The sequence below is a fragment of the Pomacea canaliculata genome, linkage group LG7, assembly GCF_003073045.1.
Source record: "Pomacea canaliculata isolate SZHN2017 linkage group LG7, ASM307304v1, whole genome shotgun sequence".
Classification (NCBI taxonomy): domain Eukaryota; kingdom Metazoa; phylum Mollusca; class Gastropoda; order Architaenioglossa; family Ampullariidae; genus Pomacea; species Pomacea canaliculata.
In genome coordinates, this window is record NC_037596.1 from 24,411,894 (window position 1) to 24,431,319 (window position 19,426).

General features: G+C 36.3%; 2 long non-coding RNA genes across 2 annotated transcripts; one reads left to right on the forward strand and one right to left on the reverse strand.

The window, feature by feature from the left end:
* Positions 1-3,991: 3,991 nt before the first annotated feature.
* Positions 3,992-5,314, reverse strand: LOC112569527. Its single transcript, XR_003100449.1, has 3 exons — positions 5,266-5,314; positions 4,934-5,006; positions 3,992-4,522 (listed from the first exon to the last, which is right to left on the reverse strand). It is a non-coding gene; the product is annotated as an uncharacterized LOC112569527 (long non-coding RNA).
* A 3,222-nt stretch (positions 5,315-8,536) lies between these two features.
* Positions 8,537-10,926, forward strand: LOC112569526. Its single transcript, XR_003100448.1, has 6 exons — positions 8,537-8,589; positions 9,366-9,445; positions 9,780-9,889; positions 10,000-10,166; positions 10,375-10,421; positions 10,813-10,926. It is a non-coding gene; the product is annotated as an uncharacterized LOC112569526 (long non-coding RNA).
* Positions 10,927-19,426: the final 8,500 nt, after the last annotated feature.

Below are 19,426 nucleotides of genomic sequence, written 5' to 3' on the forward strand. Positions count from 1 at the left end.
GGTAGACCTTGGTCACGGAGTCTCGGCTCGCCGGCCCTCACCCCAGGTGCTCCCCCCGATGGCTAGGCCGTAGCACAGCACGGTCGCAGCAGGGTCGACACAATGTCGGACAGTCACACAAAAGAGGACGACGACACAGATGAGGAGCAGAAAACGTCCAGCGAGATCACAATTATGTTGAACATGTGGCATACGTGGAATACGGAGAAGAAAACAAATGGAAGCCTGCAAAAAAACAATTCATCCAATCAACATGCAGCACTCCAAACATTTCTCAGTTTCTAAAAACACCCTTAACTCACAAATTGATACATGGAAAAACGGGTGCGTGCCACACGAGACGCGACCCGGCCATTACAGACTCTAACCTAACATTGAAAAGCGACATGTCCTCCATTCAAAATCATAAACATAGTTGTAACACATAAAAATCAGCGCATTAGCACTCCAACCGAGAACTAATGGCTCTATAAACTAGAATAGAGTGGAACTCAAAGAAATAGACTTTGCTAACCCAAAACGGCTTGTGCTACGGCCCGTCGGTCAGCTGCCCTCCACAACAGGAATGGCAGAAACTTTCCCGTGGATATCCGCGGACACTTTCCATACGAAGCTCACACGGTTTGGGTAAAACGGCGCAGCCTACACTGCCCGGCCCACACTGCCCACATTGGCCCGGCCTCCCGCCGTCCTTTCCGACACAAAACGCTCCTCTCTCCACAGAGCCCAGGTCAGAACTGCCACGAGGGACGCTGCTCTCTGGGGGTCACTTCCTGTCGCCCAGGGGCTGTGACCAATCGCCAGCGCCCACGACACCCAGGCCACGCCAAGGCGCGTGAACGTTTTTCACGCCAAAACCTTGGACAGGGAAGGGAGGGACCCGACCAGTGCACCCCTAAAGCTCCACACCAGCAGCACACAGCACTCAAGCCGACGTCACGTGACGTAGCAAGAGCGTGACGTAAGGTCAGCGGAAGAAGGCATTGACCTTTTCCCCGCGAACTGTACAAAAAACAGCCGTCAACCATCGTCTGCTGTGAGCTGCCTACTGAACAGGAGCGTCCCCAGGCGCTGACAGAAAGGCCGGAATCATGACACGCGACAGTAAATAAAAACTCAGTGATTAAAAATTGTTTTGTAGAGAATTCCGAGTCTTCACACTTTCTCAGCCGTGACTAGCTTAACCTCCATATCTGAGTGATGATAACTACTGCTGTTAGAAAATATATAGAAGTGTTTGCTTACCAACAACTGATGCTGGAAAATGTTGTGCCAATCGCTGATGATACTCTAAAAATATACAAAAAAGGAATTAACGACATACTTCTACATCACATATTGTCAATATGATGCTTGTCTTAGTCAAATATGTATTTACATGTATTATAAATATAAGGCACAGAAGCTAATCAGCTAATATTTTTTTCAAGATTTGATCGTTAATATTTTCGCTATAAATACTATCAACACACATTTACGCACAAAAGAAACAGACAGATGCATACATATACACACGCACAACAAAAAGGTAGTGATTAAGAAACAAAAGATAATATTTTATTCAAGAAAATAATTACTGACACACAGAAACTCTATTTACAAGGTGTTTTTAAAACTTTTTTCAAGATTATTATGTCCCGCAAACACTGTTATACACGACATTAATATTTTTTCTATAAAACATAAAATGATTCTAGAAAATAAAACACATACACGAACTCCCGAAAATTATAAAATCGAATTCCTTTAGGTCTTGAAAAACAAAATTGTGACTAAACAGGACATCAAACATTTTGAAGTAAATGTGCCAATAAAATAAATTATTGTTTGGAAAATATACTTTAAGATAAGTAATGCAGTTTCTTATTTTTATTTTGCTATTCGGGCTGTTTACTTAAATTTGCTTACATGAGTCGATCAAGATAATGATATTACTTATTATACAACGGTCGTGTGGCCCATCCCCAGAGTAAACATGTCATGAGACAGTAAAAAGCTTCTGTGGATCCATTATTTTAGTTTTCTGTTAATGATTTGCATTCTGTTCTGGAGTTTTCATGGATATCTCGGAAAATAACTCGTCACTAGGACATAAAAATATTAGTACAGAATTATCTAATGTAGAGATTTATTTATATGATGCCACAATGACAGAGACACAACAAATAGTAGAAGTTGTGTGTTTTGCTGGACTTACAACACTAGCATGTGTTATTGGTATCCCAGGCAATGCAGTGAACTGTCTTGTGTTCTGCCGCCAGGGACTACACGATCGGATGAACTTGTGTCTCTTCTCACTGGCTCTGGCGGACTGTTTGTATTTACTGTGCTCCCTTATAATGAACTCATCAACATCATTATTAAAATTGTATGACACAGCTCTAGGTGAACAATACCGGGTCAAGACTTCTGCTTCGTTAGGAGGATTTTTTGTTGCTATACGAGCGACCTCCGGGGTTATTACCACGGTGATAGCAGTGGAGAGATGCGCGTGTGTTGTCTTTCCTTTAAAAGCCCCAACATTAATTAGAACAAAACAATGTGTGTTATTTGTGTGTTTTAGTTTTATAGTTTTTTCAATTTTGCACTCCTGTGTATGCTTTGTCTCTACGTGCTGAGTACAATATATTGGAAGAAAATGGTTTTTGACTTCTACAAGGTTTTATCAACAGTTTCCGATACTAGTGGATATATTGGGAAATATTGTTGTCGATACAGGAGTCAGAGTGGTTAGCTTTGTGATAGTGTGTGTCAGTACAGCAGTGACAGTCCACAAACTAAAAGCAGCAATGACATGGCGACAGTAGACAACTTTGACCTCTGGTAACATCAGCAGCCAGCAGGCGGCTCTCACCTCCATGTTAGTCGTCGTCTGCATCATCTACATCTTGACCTCAGCGCCGGTGGTCACGTGGCGTGTCGTAGCCTTGTTTCTACCAACCCCTTTGCTACTCCGAGCTTTTACACCCTGTTCATGACAGTGAGTGCAGGGACTCATGCTTGTCCTCAAATCAACAGTTGTCTTCACTTTTTTGTATTTTTGTTCGTTCTAAACATTTTCGTGGCGACCTTACAAAGAATGTTATTTCATGAGAAAAATCAGTCACTAAGAAAAACGAGGGTTTAAAAAACGTAGCAAATATATACATAATGAGCAAAGTTTAATCTTTCAGGAAAGGAGTCAACCCAAAAAGCAAGTCAACCGGAAATCAGGGATGCGTTTATAACACCTAATCAACTAGTATGTAAATGACGATTAATAGCCTACATATTTCTTGATGAAACATAAAAGGAAGGAGATATTATGAAATATGTATCAGCACTGACTAATGTAAGAACTTTACAAGATGAATGCTGAGACTAAAGGAAAACAATTCCTGGTTACTTTAGTATTTGAAAATATCATTAGGCTTTTGTCTAGATAGTTTTTTTCTGATAGAATTTTTGTATTGCCTATCTTAACTATATCTTTGTAGTATATTGATAATACCTCAAATAAACCAAAGTCGCATTTAAATATTTGGGATATTGTAGGCTATACAAGCTTTATAAAAATTATTTGACATTTAAGATCAAATACTTTCATTAACAATGATTTTTAGTCCTCCCGCTTGTTTTATATTGAGCAAGTGGTTAATGTGGTTAATGACATGGTTTGACTATAAAAGATCTTCTTTTACAATATCTGTGCTTTGTAGACACTAATACTGCTACAATTGTTTTACGAGAAAAGTGGGTATATATTACTCGTGCCAAAAATAACATATAGGATGCATTAAATAACTTTAAATCAGCTTTGAAGCTATTTTTGTATCGTGTTGAATTGTCTGAAATAGAGTATTTGAGTATGCAAGCCATCCGTTTATCATATGACATACAGACAACCATACAAAAAATATTTCCCAGAAGGACTCACAATAGCAACGCATTTTATATCAAAAGTATCTTAAAGACAAAACGAAAAAGGAAAATGATTTGACACATGCATGCATCTAGAGAAGTAGGTATCATTGACAGATATTCCAGGACTATGGCCTGGGGTCACGACTTCCGACTTCAGGAGTACAAGAAATGAGAAACTCTAGGGTAAAAACAAATGGATACATCCGGTGCACAGCGTGCATGTAATATTAAAAAATATTTTTAAATGATTGCTTAAGGTCAAGTATTGAGACGTACGTGATGTTTTTTTTTGATTTTTAAAATTGTCACCATAATAAAGCAGACGGGTCCCATTGATTCATTTATAAAATATATTTTAGGGAAAGGAAAAATGTAGTTGTCGATTATAACGTATGCTGTTTTAATATTTCAGCTAAATGTACAGTCCTTTTTTAAACTAAACGGTTTTAAGTTTTTGTACAAAACAGTCATAAAAATACTCCTTGTAAATTGGAGGAACACCGGTGTTATTTTCTGGGTAGATGCATGCTGTTGTTGACGGTTATGTTACATTGAAGTACATATGCATATTAGTAGTAATTGCGTTGAGGGCCTATGGATGGCATCTCAGTCTTCGATTCTGCAATTAAAATAAACAGGGCTTTCAAGAGACATGTGTACTTGTCTTTGAGTACAATAGAAAGAATGCGCAAATGTCAGGGCGGAGGAATGATTATTGAGAACGCTTATGAGTATCCATAAAAATGCATCGAAATAATATTAACTGTTTACATACAGACAAAAGGTATATTACATATACAATCACATGCCAGGAAGCTAAGTGAACAAGATGACTAATATCTATAGCTTTGTCAAAAGAGAAGTTATGTGTAAAATCTGATAAACAGGTAATGAGGAAGCAGAAATTGATCAACATCCCTTAGACTTTGTGGGTGTGAAAAACACTCACGACTATAAAGACTTGCACGCCATTCGAATGCCAAACACATTGTCTGCTTAGAAGATAATATAGAAAAAAAATACAACGCACATCCTAGAAAAAAAGAAACGCCATGGAAAGTGTGTTGTATGCGCAAATGACTAGCTTCAGGACAAATAATCATCTGCAAAAAGATATAAGAAAACATTGAATTACCAATAGAAGGACACATCCTTTTGCTTTGAGCTAATGAAATTCTACTTAAATCCAATTTTTTTATATCTAATTGTATAGTCTTGCAGGCTAATACGTTGCTACAGGCTTTTTTATGTTTTATTAGAAACGTTTAATAACAAAATCTGTTACTGTTACTCGTAAACATTTTATGGGTTAAGTTTAAAAAAAGTGTCTTTTATCGTGGGATGTCCATACAGGTATCTTACCTGTATTATAGAGAGATTAAGCCACCAGTGACCCTTAAGCACATTGTTGGTACAAAGACTGAAAATAAAAATTAGATTGAATTAATAAAGAGACAACTAAGCAAACCTCATTCAGTAACAAGTCAGACCTCTAATGAAAACTTCTTTAAAATATAACTGCACAGCTACACATAATCACACAAGCTGTTGAATATACTTTCTTCTTAATAGAAGGTTTAAAATGTAATCATTAAATTTCTATTATGGCAATCTTCATAAAACTGTTCTTCAGAATGGCTTGGGAGATAAGTAACTGACTGTCATAAAAAACTCAGCTGTCTGATATAAAACAGGTTTGCAATGCCATACTAACCTGATTACTGGAGCTGTAGACAGACCTAAGTGATTAAAATTGTTTTCACCTACATCTAATTGTTTCTTTTACCAGAGACAAGTAGCGGCAAACCATCATTACCAGCTACTAGCACTAATGAGATAAATAAATGAATAAAATAATAAAAATACATTCTAAACATGTAAATAATTAAATAGTTCCCATGCGTTATATAGCAAAGCACACACACACACACATAAACACAAACATTCAAACTACAAAGCAAAAATGTTAATACTAAACCTATAGCAAACAATGTGCTTCCACAGCTAAAATACTTCGACTTGTAATCTTTTCAGAACAAATTGTTGTCCAGTGCGACAATTCCATCTAGCCAACATCAGTTTCAGTTGGGGTAATAACTTATGAAAACAGCTAAACATTCCGCTTTTTCATACGAGATGTACAAAAAGAGAAATTTTCTAATGTCGGATCACATATTATAATGTGTGCACAAAAGTAAATAAATACAGCAGGTGCCTTTAAATGTTTTAAAATCATACTAAAAAAATTTAGTTTAATGCAGAATCTAGTTCTCTAATTACCAAAATGAACCAAAACAGAGATGTATACAAAACACACACGAACAGCAAATAAAGAAAATGTCATTTTTCACCAAAATCAGCTTAGTCCACTTGGTCAACTTTCATAATATCATCAAATTCATATGTTGATACTTTTAGCTTTACCAACAATGCAAAAATCGAGATATATGAATGAATGTTATTAAAAATGCAGATGTGATTGCAATTTTTAGTTGTTTGTGTTACAGGTACACGCCCACTTAAAGAAAGAGCTGAAGGACATCGCGGGATGTTGACAATCTGTTGCAATAATGTGCAAACGAAACTCCAAATAAATACAGATTTTACATCGCATTCATGACAATCAGCTTTGCTATTCATTCTGTAATCCAATCAGCAGTTGTGTTCTTATTTTTGTGTTTTACCTTCGTTGTAAACGCTTTCTGGACACCTTACAAAGTTTTCTTTTTCCTGATAAAAATCAATAATCCAGCGAAACAAATCAAAAAAAAACCAGTAGAAAAATAAATATTGCTTAAGACGTTGAAAAACTTGTACCTTACTGTGATAAAAATATAGTCTCTTAATTATTTAGAATGCTAGAGTAATAATGTGGACTCCCTGAATTATGTTAGTAGGATTTTGGAAATTGCAAGTGTGTACTGGCGCGGACTAGCACGCACACACACATATCCCATGTGTTTTCTTGTCCTATCGTTGTATTTTATACCTTAAGGAATTCTCTAAAAGTACCTAAAAAGCCACGAAAATTAGCAAGTAATTTTTAACAATGAAATCAGTGCAAAGATTCGAAAAACAGCTTCACTCATTCATAATGATCTGGGCTTCTCTAGACGGCATATAAGTTGACTTTTATAAGCCTTCACCAGGAATAGAAAACAACTGTAGGTCGCTATTCTTGTCCCCACATTTCTCATGATCCTGTCACAGTCACTGTCCGCAGTTCTGTGGCCATGTCGTCAACCACATCGTTCCTTTCGGAGGTTCTTTTTCTTTGATTGTGATGTATTTATTCAGGAGGATTCGAGTTAAGATCTTACTAGCTCGAAAAGGAGTAAAATCTCTTATTTCTACAGTTTACTTTTTTATAACGATTGTAAAAACGTAAATATTACAAGAAAACAAATACTGCAGCAAAACATGATCAAAAAGTCTGCTAAAAAAACACCAACAAAGGAGTTACACATAGCAACATTTCAGGTTTCCCACAGTCAAGGACAGATGCAGAAAGATTTACCTGAATACTACATTTTAAGACTGAGGGAAACACAGTTAAGTATCAAGGTTCTTTAGAGATGAACCTTACAGCAGCCTCAACACACTTGGAGTAGTTTATGGAGATACGTACAATATATTATATCATTTTATATGCTCTTTGATTGGTATCTGTATAAGATTACTGTTAAATACACCTTTATAAATATCTGATTAATAGAAAAATATCTGACATCAATTTATTTTTGAGCTGTGGTGACTATTTCATTAACAAGTGTCACTAAACAAATTAACAAAAAATATATTGTACATTTTTATGTCCAAAAAGAACAATTTAATTCTATTTTTTCATCTTACAGAGTACACACCATCTTACTTACCAGGATTGTTTGAGCAGTGCTAAGTCAGAAACTGCAAACAGGACAAACTTTATCCCTTGTTTCTGAATCACCAGGTCCATAAATCAGGATAAAACTTGAACAAAGAATAAATCTTCACAGGCTTCACTTCATCTGACAGATGACCGCTTCAGCAACTTTGAATCGAACTCGTGTTGAGATCATCATCAACAGTCTGTCCGTGACAATATCACAATACAATGGACCTCTCCTCACACACTGTGGGTAGCCAAACAAAACATGTATCGTAAAGAGATTACAAAGGGTAAGAGAAAAACAGGATTGTGGTTTGGTTGACGGGTCATCTGAGTAAGATTGACCAGATGCTACAGTATCATCATATCCACGGTTTCGATTGCTGTTATTATTAAATATTTATAGATATATGTATGTGTAATGTTGTTACCATTCATGCTAAATAGTTAAAATCTCTCATTACAATTTTCAACGATGGTAATTATTATTTTTAATAGAATAGCTTACTTTGTTAGGATTTAATTTTTAAAAAAAAGGAAAGAAAAAGGGAAGTATTATTTGTGTAATATTACTGCCACGCTGTCACTCGCAGCTTGTGTTCTCGCCAATGATTTCCACACAACTTCGATTTGAGGTTGAGCATGCGGTCACCTGTCAATATCAAATAAGAAGTGAGTAAACATTAATTATCAGGATTAATCCTGACATATGTCTTGTTTACTCATACACAGACTATATAAACTGTCCTGCAATCTCCCTAAGACACAACAAGAGCTCAAGCATTCTTGGTTCTGCTCACGTCTCTGCACTTCGAGTGGTAAGTAGATTTAAAAAAGTAAATAAAAGGTAAATATTTGTACTAGTATCTAAAACTACAGGTAATAAAGTTTTATGTCATTTCTTACCTAAACTTTAACACAGTCAAATAAATTTAAAATAGAATTTGAGCCTTTTATATTTATGCGTAATTAAACGAATACCAGAGAGAGAAAATACTGGAACCCGCAAAATCGTATCTCTTTCGATTACTTCTTTTTACAGGCGAAAAAAAATCAACCAATCAGGTTTTTTGTTATGTTTGTAAGAAGGCGAATTTTTGTTTATCAAGCTCTATATTGAAATTTGTTTCCGGTTAGTCAATTGGACTTGGATTTGTACTCAAACAACCGAAATTGAAAAGAAAGCAGTAATAAATTCAAATGTACATTCTAATCAAATATATGATTGTTTTGTACTTTTGTGGGTGTATATATTTTATAAACATTTTTTCTTATTGTCTCCGTCCAATACACTTAAAGTCTTTTATATGATTTTACTACAAGAAAACAGAGCGTATATTTGTTAAAATTTACACCATGTAAATGTTTTTAAAATTATCTTTAAAACATAGTATCTTACATAGTTGTTTTAATCGTAATTTAATTAATATCTTTTTTAAAATGCCTGTCGATGTTTCAATAGTGGTAACTCGCCTCTGCGCATACTAGCTGGTTAAAAAAAACCGTGCAGAAATTGTATCTAAAAGAAAAGGTTTACAAAAATAGCAAAACACATCACACATTTACGTTTACTTTCTTACTACTTACTTTGCAGATTAATTGGAACAAAATGAAAATCCTCTTCTTAATTGGATTTCTTGCGACTGCGCTCAGCCAACATCTGTTTGAGATGGGGTAAAACAGCTGAACATTCAACTTTCTCATACCAAGTGTAAAAAAAGCGAAATTTGCTCATGTCGGATCAGATATTATAATGTGTAAATAATCGAGTAAAAGTAAATAAATACAGCAGGAGCCTTTAAATGTTTTAAAATCACACATAAATTTTAGATTATTGCAGAAACTAGTTCTCCAGTTACAAAATAAAATAAACACACATGTGTACAAAACACGAACAGGCAAATAAACAAAATGTCACTTCGCAGCAAAATCAGCTATCTTAGTCCACTTAGTCAACTTTCATAATATCATTAAATTAAGACAGATCTTCATTTGTTTATACTTTCAGCTTTAGCAACGATGCAGATATGAAGAATTTCAAATTATTCGATCTGAACCTCGATGGCACTATCCATCTGAGTGAACTGTTCACTGTGTTCAGGACAATGGATACAAACGGTACCTTTTGGACTCTTTCATGTTCGTTAATGTTTGTTTCACTGCTTTTTAGTGTTCATGTCAACTTTAACAATTTAACACGAGATTAAAAAATTTTATTCATTTTGCAGATGATGGAGTGCCAGCCTTGAGGAGTTCACTGCTATAAATCCTGCAGATCTTCCTCCTCTTCAAGCTCAAATTTTATTTAACTTTATGGACCAAATGGACTCCACACTCGATGATGTGGTCGATTCATCGTCCTTATGCACATATTTCAGCCTCATGAATGTGGACAGTAAGAAATCCTCCTTCTAAATCAGTTGTGTCTGGCCTAGAAGTAAAACATACTAAATTATAATTTAAGAGTCATGCGGTAAAAAACTTATTTTGACGCTCATTAATGGTTCAAATGTGTTGACGTATGTCAACTGCTAAGGGGTAGAAAAACTTTTAGGTGCATGTTACCTTGCCTCAACATCTCGAATTTGTATTTATCTTTTCAGACAACAGGAAAGCAACTCTTGGAGAGTATAAAAGCCACCAACAGAAGGTAAGCTCACCATACTCTAGACGTGAGTGACATACATACTGACTGAAAAATGTAAATAGATAAGCAAGTTATATAAAATAGTAAAAGACTATATCTTATTAAGAAAGATTACCTCCTGGGAATAACAGAGATAATATTTCACTGTTATTTACAAAGTAAAAAAAAAACCCATTCTGCAGCTTTTAACAATTCCTGCCAGTACAAGATCATCTGCAACGGTTGCTACAATCTGCATAAAATCCGTATTTTTAAAAACTAAAGGTTTATCTAAAATCCTTAAAAAATCACTTTCACTCTCCTACTACCTAAAGTGTAGGGAATTACCTAAGTCTTACCTCAATGACGGTATATGAATGAATATTATTAAAAATGCAGATGTGATTGTTGACAGGTACAGACCCACTTAAAGAAAGAGCTGAAGGACATCGCGGGATGTTGAATATCTGTTGCAATGATGTGCAAACGAAACTCCAAATAAATACAGCTTTGACAAAAATATAACAAACTCTTGTTTGTTTATTTATTATGTTTTATAATGGCGTGATGTTTCAGTGCACTTTATCTGCTTTTCAACCTCTGATTCTATTGACTATAGTTTTGTTTTACTTCTCTGTCGTGACTTTGATGTCTGAGTAGGTGCTCAGACCTTCTCTCACAGAGTGCACAACTCTTCATCACCAGTAGCCATATGGTCGCAGACAGTAGAGGATGATGCTGGTAGATTAGTGTTGGTCTATGTTAAGCGCTGTTAAGTTGTTTTGTGAATTGTGTGAAAGATTAGGAGTCATTACATACTAATTATTCTGATTGAAGATTGTTTTGTAGAAAATGGCGAGTCTTCACACTTTTTCATCAGTGACTAGCTTAACCTCCATATCTGAGTGATGATAACTACTTCTGCTAGAAAACTATAGAAGTTTTGCTTACCAACAACTGATGCTGGAAAATGGTGTGCCAATCGCTGATGCTACTCTAAAAATAATCAAAAAAAGAATTAACGACATACTTCTACATCACATATTGTCAAGATGATGCTTGTCTTAGTCAAATATATATTTACATGTATTATAAATATACGGCACACAAACTAATCAGCAAAAAATATTTTTTCAAGTGTTGATCGTTAATATTTTCGCAATAAATACTATCAACACACATTTACACACAAAGAAACAGAGACAGATGCACACATTTACACACGCACAAGCGAAAGAGGTAGTGATTAAGAAACAAAAAATGGTTTCTAATGAGAAAAATCAGACATTAAGTAAATCTAGTGTTTTAAAAAATAGCAATTATATACATAATGAAATTAAATTTAATCTTTTACTGAAAGGAATTAACCCGGAAAAAAATCAGTTGTAAATCAGGGATGCAGCCTAGATATTTCTTGATGAAACATAAAAGTAAGCAGAGATCTCGGGTAAACAAATGGATATATCGTCTGCATATCGTGCACGTAATATTTGAAAAAAAAACTTTTAACAGAGTTTCAACGAATATTCAATAATTAGTTTTGCGTTCCTAAAGGAAGTAAGTTTTTTTTAATAAATCTATGTTTTTTCCAGTTACCCGCCTTCCCATTGCTGAAGTTCTTGTGCAGAGACTTACATGATGTTCTTTTGATTTTTTAAAATTTTCACCATAACAAGCAGATGGGTCACATTGATTCGTTTATAAAATATATTTAAGGGAAAGGAAAAATGTAGTTGTTGATTATAACGTATGTTTTTTTCTCTTTATTTCAGCTAAATGTACAGCCCTATTCTTAGGCAAAACGGTTGTAAGCTTTTGTACAAAACAGTCTCACAAAATACTCCTTGTAAATTGGAGAAAGACAGGAGTTATTTTCTGTGTAGATGGATGTTGTCATTAACGGTTATGTTGCATTGGAGTACATATACATATTAGTAGTAATTTCGTCGAGTACCTACGGACGGCATCTCAGTCTACGATTCTGCAATTAAAATATACAGGGCACGTGTACTTTATCTTTAGGTAGAAAAGAGAGAATGAGCAAATGTCAGGGTGAAGGCATGAGTATTAAGCACGCTTATGAGTATCCATAAAACATGCATCAATATAATATTAACTGTTTACATACAGACATAGGGAATATTACAGATACAATCCCACGCCAGGGAACTAAGTGAACATGATGAATAATATCTACAGCTTGGTCAAAAGAACAGTTATGTGTAAAATCTGATGAAAAGGTAAGGACGAAGCAGAAATTGATCAACATACCTTAGAGCAGGGGTCTCAAACTCGCGGCCCGCGGGCCAACTGCGGCCCGCGAAACAAAAGTTTGCGGCCCCCACCTCAATATCAAAGTTTCATGTTAGTGCGGCCCGAGTTTGATACTGTTACAGTCAAATCTCTTTACTATGCCACCTACCGGGACCGAGCATGTGTGCGTGCTATGTTCCATCCACCTAACTGCGATGTCCCACACTACCATACAGTATAATAATCGAGCACTGCACGGAATTTCACAACTTGTGTCTTTTAACAATCACACAAAAGTGGCATAGTAGCGAGAGTAGGGGTGGCATAGTAAATTTTTTTTACATTGAATTTATAGTCGGGACCGAGCAAAAGTGGCATAATACCGAGAGTGGCATAGTAGCGGGGTGGCATAGTAGGGAGATTTGACTGCATATCTTCTCCTCTCTCGCTCCTTAGTCTGCAACTTCTAGTTTCTGTCAACTGTCCTCTGGATGGTCCGGGCGGGTGGCCATAAATCTTGACCAGTACGTGGACCGCCGACTTCAAGCGGACGGCCGTGGGAAAAGTTGGGTGTTTCCAGTTTCCCTGAATCGGTCAACTTCAAAGGGAGGACTGGAGACATGCCACGCGGAGGGAGAAACATCTTGGCTTCTGTGTGAGAAAAATCCTCACTTTTCAAACTGCGCGCTGGCGAAAGGAGGTCTGTCTCGAGGAAACGTAAAGTTGTATGTGGTGAAGATAGGCCGTTTGTGTTGGTAGTTCAATGAGGTGTGCGGAACGAAAGTCAGTTTAAGTTTGCCATTGCACAACAGTGAGCCCGCAAAGACCTTTACACACAGCCCCAAACATGTCTTTTTCAAAGCCTGCAGTTAAGAGAAAGGTTGGTGATGAGCACAGACAATTTCAGGAAAAGTGGGAAGAGCAATATTTCTTTGTTGAGCACAGAGGCAGCCCAACGTGTCTTATTTGCACAGAGAAAGTTGCAGTGCACAAAGAATACAATTTGAAATGTCATTACACAACTAGACATGCTGAGGAGTATGCAAAATACCAGGGAGATGAGAGAGTCAACCGGGTTGCTAATCTTAAAACATATTTACTGAGGCATCAAAATTTCTTTAAGAAAGCAACCAAAGAGAATGACGCAGCAGTCGAAGCTAGCTACGTGGTTAGTGAGATGATTGCTAAAGCAGGAAAGCCATTCAAAGAAGGTGAATTTTTAAAAATGTGCATATTACAGGCTGCAAGTATTGTCTGTCCAGAAAAGAAAGGTCAGTTTAGCAACATCAGCCTTGCTGCCAACACCGTAGCAGAGCGCATTTCTGACCTGTCAAGTGACATTTATGATCAACTGTGTGAGAAAGCAAAATGTTTCAGTGTATACTCAGTCGCTCTTGATGAGACCACAGACATCACCGACACTGCCCAACTCGCAGTCTTTGTCCGCGGTGTTGATGACACTTTTGAAGTCATAGAGGAGTTGCTCTTAGTGATTCCAATGCATGGCCAGACCACCGCTCAGGAGATATTTCACCAGCTGTGTGATGCCATTGAGAATGCCGGTTTGCCTTGGAGGAGGTTTGTTGGAATAACAACTGATGGAGCGCCATCAATGACAGGGAGGAAAAATGGACTCGTGGCACTTGTTCAAAAAAAAAAACTGGAAGAGGAAGGTGTGGAGGAGGCCATTGCTCTGCACTGCATTATTCATCAGCAGGCCCTTTGCAGCAAATGCCTGAAGTTTGACAATGTGATGTCTTTCGTTGTGAAATGTATCAACCAAATCAGATCCAGGGGCTTAAAGCACAGAAGGTTTCGTGCTTTTTTAGAGGAAATGGAGTCAGAATATGGGGATGTGCTCTACTTCACCGAGGTACGTTGGCTCAGCAGGGGAAACATATTGAAGAGATTTTTTGAGTTGAGAGCCGAAGTGAAAGCCTTCATGGAGGAAGATGGGGTTGCTGTTCCTGGGCTAAGTGATCCAAAATGGCTCATGGACTTAGCTTTTTTGGTTGATATGACACATGAGCTTAACGTACTGAACAAGAAGCTACAAGGTCAGGGGCAACTTGTCAGTGCTGCCTATGACAACGTGAGAGCATTCTCTACAAAACTTTTGTTATGGAAAGCCCAGCTTTCTCAGACAAACCTTTGCCATTTCCCAACATGCAAGTCACTCATGGATGCAGGCACACCGTTCAGTGGTGAAGAGTATGTGGATGTCATTTTGAAGCTACAGGAGGAATTCGATCACAGATTTGCAGACTTCAAGACGCACAGAACCACATTTCAAATTTTTGCGGACCCCTTCTCCTTTGATGTGCAAGATGCTCCTCCTGTGCTTCAAATGGAGCTCATTGACCTGCAGTGCAACTCTGAACTCAAAGCCAAGTTCAGGGAGGTGAGTGGAAAAGCAGACAAGCTCGGGCAATTTTTGAGAGAATTGCCCCCTAGCTTCCCTGAGCTTTCCCGAATGTTCAAGCGGACCATGTGTCTCTTTGGGAGCACATACTTGTGCGAAAAGCTCTTCTCTACCTTGAACTTCAATAAGTCCAAGTACAGATCCAGACTTACTGATGAGCATCTTCAAGCCGTACTGAGGGTCTCAACTGCTTCCTCCCTTAAGCCAAATGTGGCTCGGCTATGCGAGAGTAAGCGCTGCCAGACCTCTAGCAGCAAGAAGTAGGCAGAAGAAGCCATGTTCAAAACAGTTTATGTTCAATGTTCCATTCATTTTCAGAAAGTTAAATGTTAAAGAAATCCTAATACAGACATTTGAATCTGAATAATAATAATTACATTTCTCTGGTCAGCAACTATATTTTCTTCAGTCTTCTATATCTGCTGTATTATTATTATATTTTCATTTTCAATTTATTTATTTATTACTGATTGATTTATTTTTTTCTTATAAATTTGTTAATTTATTTTTATTTTTTAATAAGATGAAAAAATAAGACATTTGATGACATTGGAATGTTTTTGTAAAAGCTTTTCTTGTGGAAAACCTGATGCGGCCCAGCCTCATCCAGACTCTGCCTCCAGTGGCCCCCGGGTAAATTGAGTTTGAGACCCCTGCCTTAGAGTATCCATGTAGGTGTGAACAATACTTACGACTATAAAGACTTGCACGCTATTTAAATGCCAAACACACTGTCTACTGAGCTGGCAGATAATATAGAAAAAAAGAAATACAACGCACATTCTATAAACACAGAAACGCCATAGAAAGTGTGTTGTTTGCGCAAATGACTAGCTTCAGGACAAATAATCATCTGCAAATAGATATCAGATGTTTCATTCCATTTCTTACTCTCGTGAGATTGCATTTTTGTGTTTAAGTGGGAGTGAATGCATGCGTTCGTGTGCGTGTGTGGGCATGCGCGCGTGTGAACATGTCTCAGTGTGTGTGATAGCAAGTGTATGCAAAAGAAGTTATCTGCAAAAATATCGCTGGCTGCTTATGCATGACAGAACTCACTCATTTCTTGTTTTACACACATTTCGATCATTTTTAAGGTGTTTCTTGGAGCTGCCGACAATACTATGCAAACCAAAGAAAAGTCTCTCATGTAAGAAAACATTAAATTACCAATAGAAGGACACACCCGTTTGCTTTGTGCTAATGAAATTCTACTTAAATCCAATAAGTTTTTTTTATCTAATTGTATACTCTTGCAGACTAATACGTTGTCACAGGCTTTTTTCAGTTTTATTAGAAACGTTTAATTTAAAAAATCTGTTACTTTTACTCATAAACATTTTATGGGTTAAGTTAAAAAGTGTCTTTTATTGTGGGATGTCCATATTATTATAGAGAGATTAAACCACCAGTGAACCTTAAGCACATTGTTGTACCAAGACTGTAAATAAAAATTATATTGAATTAATAAAGAGACAACTAAGCAAACCTCATTCAGTGACAAGTCAGACCCTTGATGAAAACTTCTTTAAAATATTCCTGGGCAGTTACACATAATAACAAGCTTGCTTTCTTCTTAATAGAAAGTTTAAAATGTAATCAGTGAATTTTAAGAACGGGAATCTTCATAAAACTATTGTTCATAAGGGCTTTGGAAATAAATGACGGACTGGCAAAGAAAAACTACTGTCTGATATAAAACAGGTTTGCGATGCCATACTAACCTGATTACTGCAGCTGTAGACAGACTTTAGTGATTAAAATTGTTATCAGCTACATCTAATAGTTTCTTTTACCAGCGACAAGTAGTCGCAAACCATCATAACTACTAGCACTAATGAGATAAATAAATGAATAAAAGAATAAAAATACATTCTAAACATGTAAATAATTAAATAGTTCCCATGCGTTATATAGCAATGCACGCACACTTACACACACATACACACACACAGGCAAACATTCAAACTACAAAGCAAAAATGTCAATACTAAAAACTTTTGCAAACAATGTGCTTCCACAGGTAAAATACTTCGACTTGTAATCTGTTCAGAACAAATTGTCATCCACTGCGACAATTCCATCTGGTGTGTGTGTGCACGTGTATGTGTGTGTGTGTGTTTGTGTTAAGTACACATAGAGAAAAGCGCACTTACATGATGCAGTAAATGAATGTCAACATTCAGTGCCATTAATTAATGTCAGGTTGAAATTTACTCCTGAACTACTCTAGAGTAAATATCTCGTTATTTCTTATTGTAATTAAAGATGTTAAATATTTAACATTAAGCCCAACCCTGGTGTTCTGCAAACTCTCCAGCCATAAAATAATATCAATAAAGGTTTCATTTCTCACACGCCCAAAAATTATAAAATTTCTTGATAAAATGCAGGTGACAATTCCATAATTATTTAAGAACTTATATTACAGCATCAAAGAAGTACGAGTTACTAAACATGACAGAATGTTATTCTAAGTGTAAACTTGGCATATAGAAACTCGGGAAAATGATTTTACTTGTAGATAACTAGAAAACCGACCTGTGAACAGGTGAAGTGGGATCATGAATGCGTCTACTACAAGAGAACTCTTAACACAAGTATCAACCCTTCGAGGAGCAAAAAAGTGTGATATAACCGAAGATATATACCAAAATATCAGTGTTATTGCAGGCGGTTTTCTCACAGTTTTTATTACCACACTAGGCATTCCTGGAAACCTGATGAACTGTCTGGTATTTTTTCGTCAGGGTCTGAGCAGCCGCATGAACCTCTGCCTCTTCTTCCTCTCATCCGTGGACTTCACTCTCCACGCGCTTACTTTTCCAATAGGATGTCTGCGTATGCTGAGTATTACTGAACATTATCAGAAATATTTACAGTTTCTGTTTGGTACCATGTGTGCATTGAAATCCACTTCACTTTGTTACAACACTGTGGTATCAGTGGAGCGGTGTTTGTGTGTAATATTCCCGATGACTGCAACTATCAGAATAAAGACCCGTACAATGACCCTATATTTATTTCTGATACTAATCTTTAATCAGCTATTATTTATACCCCTGAGTTTAAAATACCAAGCGAAAAAAATCGAGATGAATGGAATTTTTCGCTGGAAGATGGTAGAAACAGAAATATGGCTGCAATACAAAGGTGTATTTTATATTATATTGTACTGGGTTACGTTTATATCATTGCCTTTAATACTATTTGGTTTAGTGTTGTTAACAACAACAATCACAGTGGTGAAGCTTCGAGAAACAGCAAGATGGAGAGGTAAGAACAGTGCTTTGTGTGTAACCGTTAATGACAAACAGACGGCTTTGACCAAGATGCTCGTAATGGTCTCCTGTGTTTTTATTGTTTTCCATTTACCAGTAGTTGTACACATTTTACTTCTTTTGTTTATCCCTGGGTATACTGACCTCGACTGTTATCTGTTTTGGTCAAGCATGATAATCACATCATACTCTACATTTGTGGACAGTGCTGTCAATATATTTATATACTACAGTCGGTCTTTGCGATTTAGGACTGAACTTTTATCTTTGTTCACTAAAACCAAAGTGTAATGACTACATCGTCGCTATGGATAATTATTACCAAATACTTAAACCGTAAAAAAACTATTTTTGCTTTAAAAGAATACTCTTATCATTGTGGTGTCCTGTGAGAACAGTTATTAGAATGTTATCAGAAGCTAGAAGTGAAACAAAAGTATTATAATAAGTGTAAACGGACTGATCCGCTTCATAGAACTAAATTCTCTGGCCAGAGTGTCGATTTTTAGGACCTCAGAAAAAGACTTTTCCTCTTTGTTCGGGAAAATCGAACTGCCCCCGTCTGCGGGTTCGAACGCCAATACTTTAAGAACTTTGCATTCTGCTTTCTTTATTTTATTGTACATTAAGGTGTGTGTACTAGTAGATACACTACTAAATGTATATTTGCTCACATGGGCTTCCATTAAAGTAGATGTTTCATTGACGAATAAAAGTATAATTTTAAACTAATAAATATTTATATAATATTGATATATAATTAAAGTATACTATTTGACTGTTCATTTTATTATAGTGTCATGAGAAAGACTAATTTTATATTTTTTTCTTCTTTCTCATTCTCCGGTTTGTAATCTCAAAAAAGACCAAAAAATATAAGAAAACAACGCCATCTAAAAGATTTTCTTTATGGACATATGCTTTTATCCACAATAATCTTTGTCAGTATTAATATTTTTCATCACCATGTTATATCACCCTACTAATGAAGTATGTGTTCAGAAAAACAGCCTAACCTCAATACTAACCTTTATACAATTCTTTCTGTTTGCAAGTTATATATATATATTTAA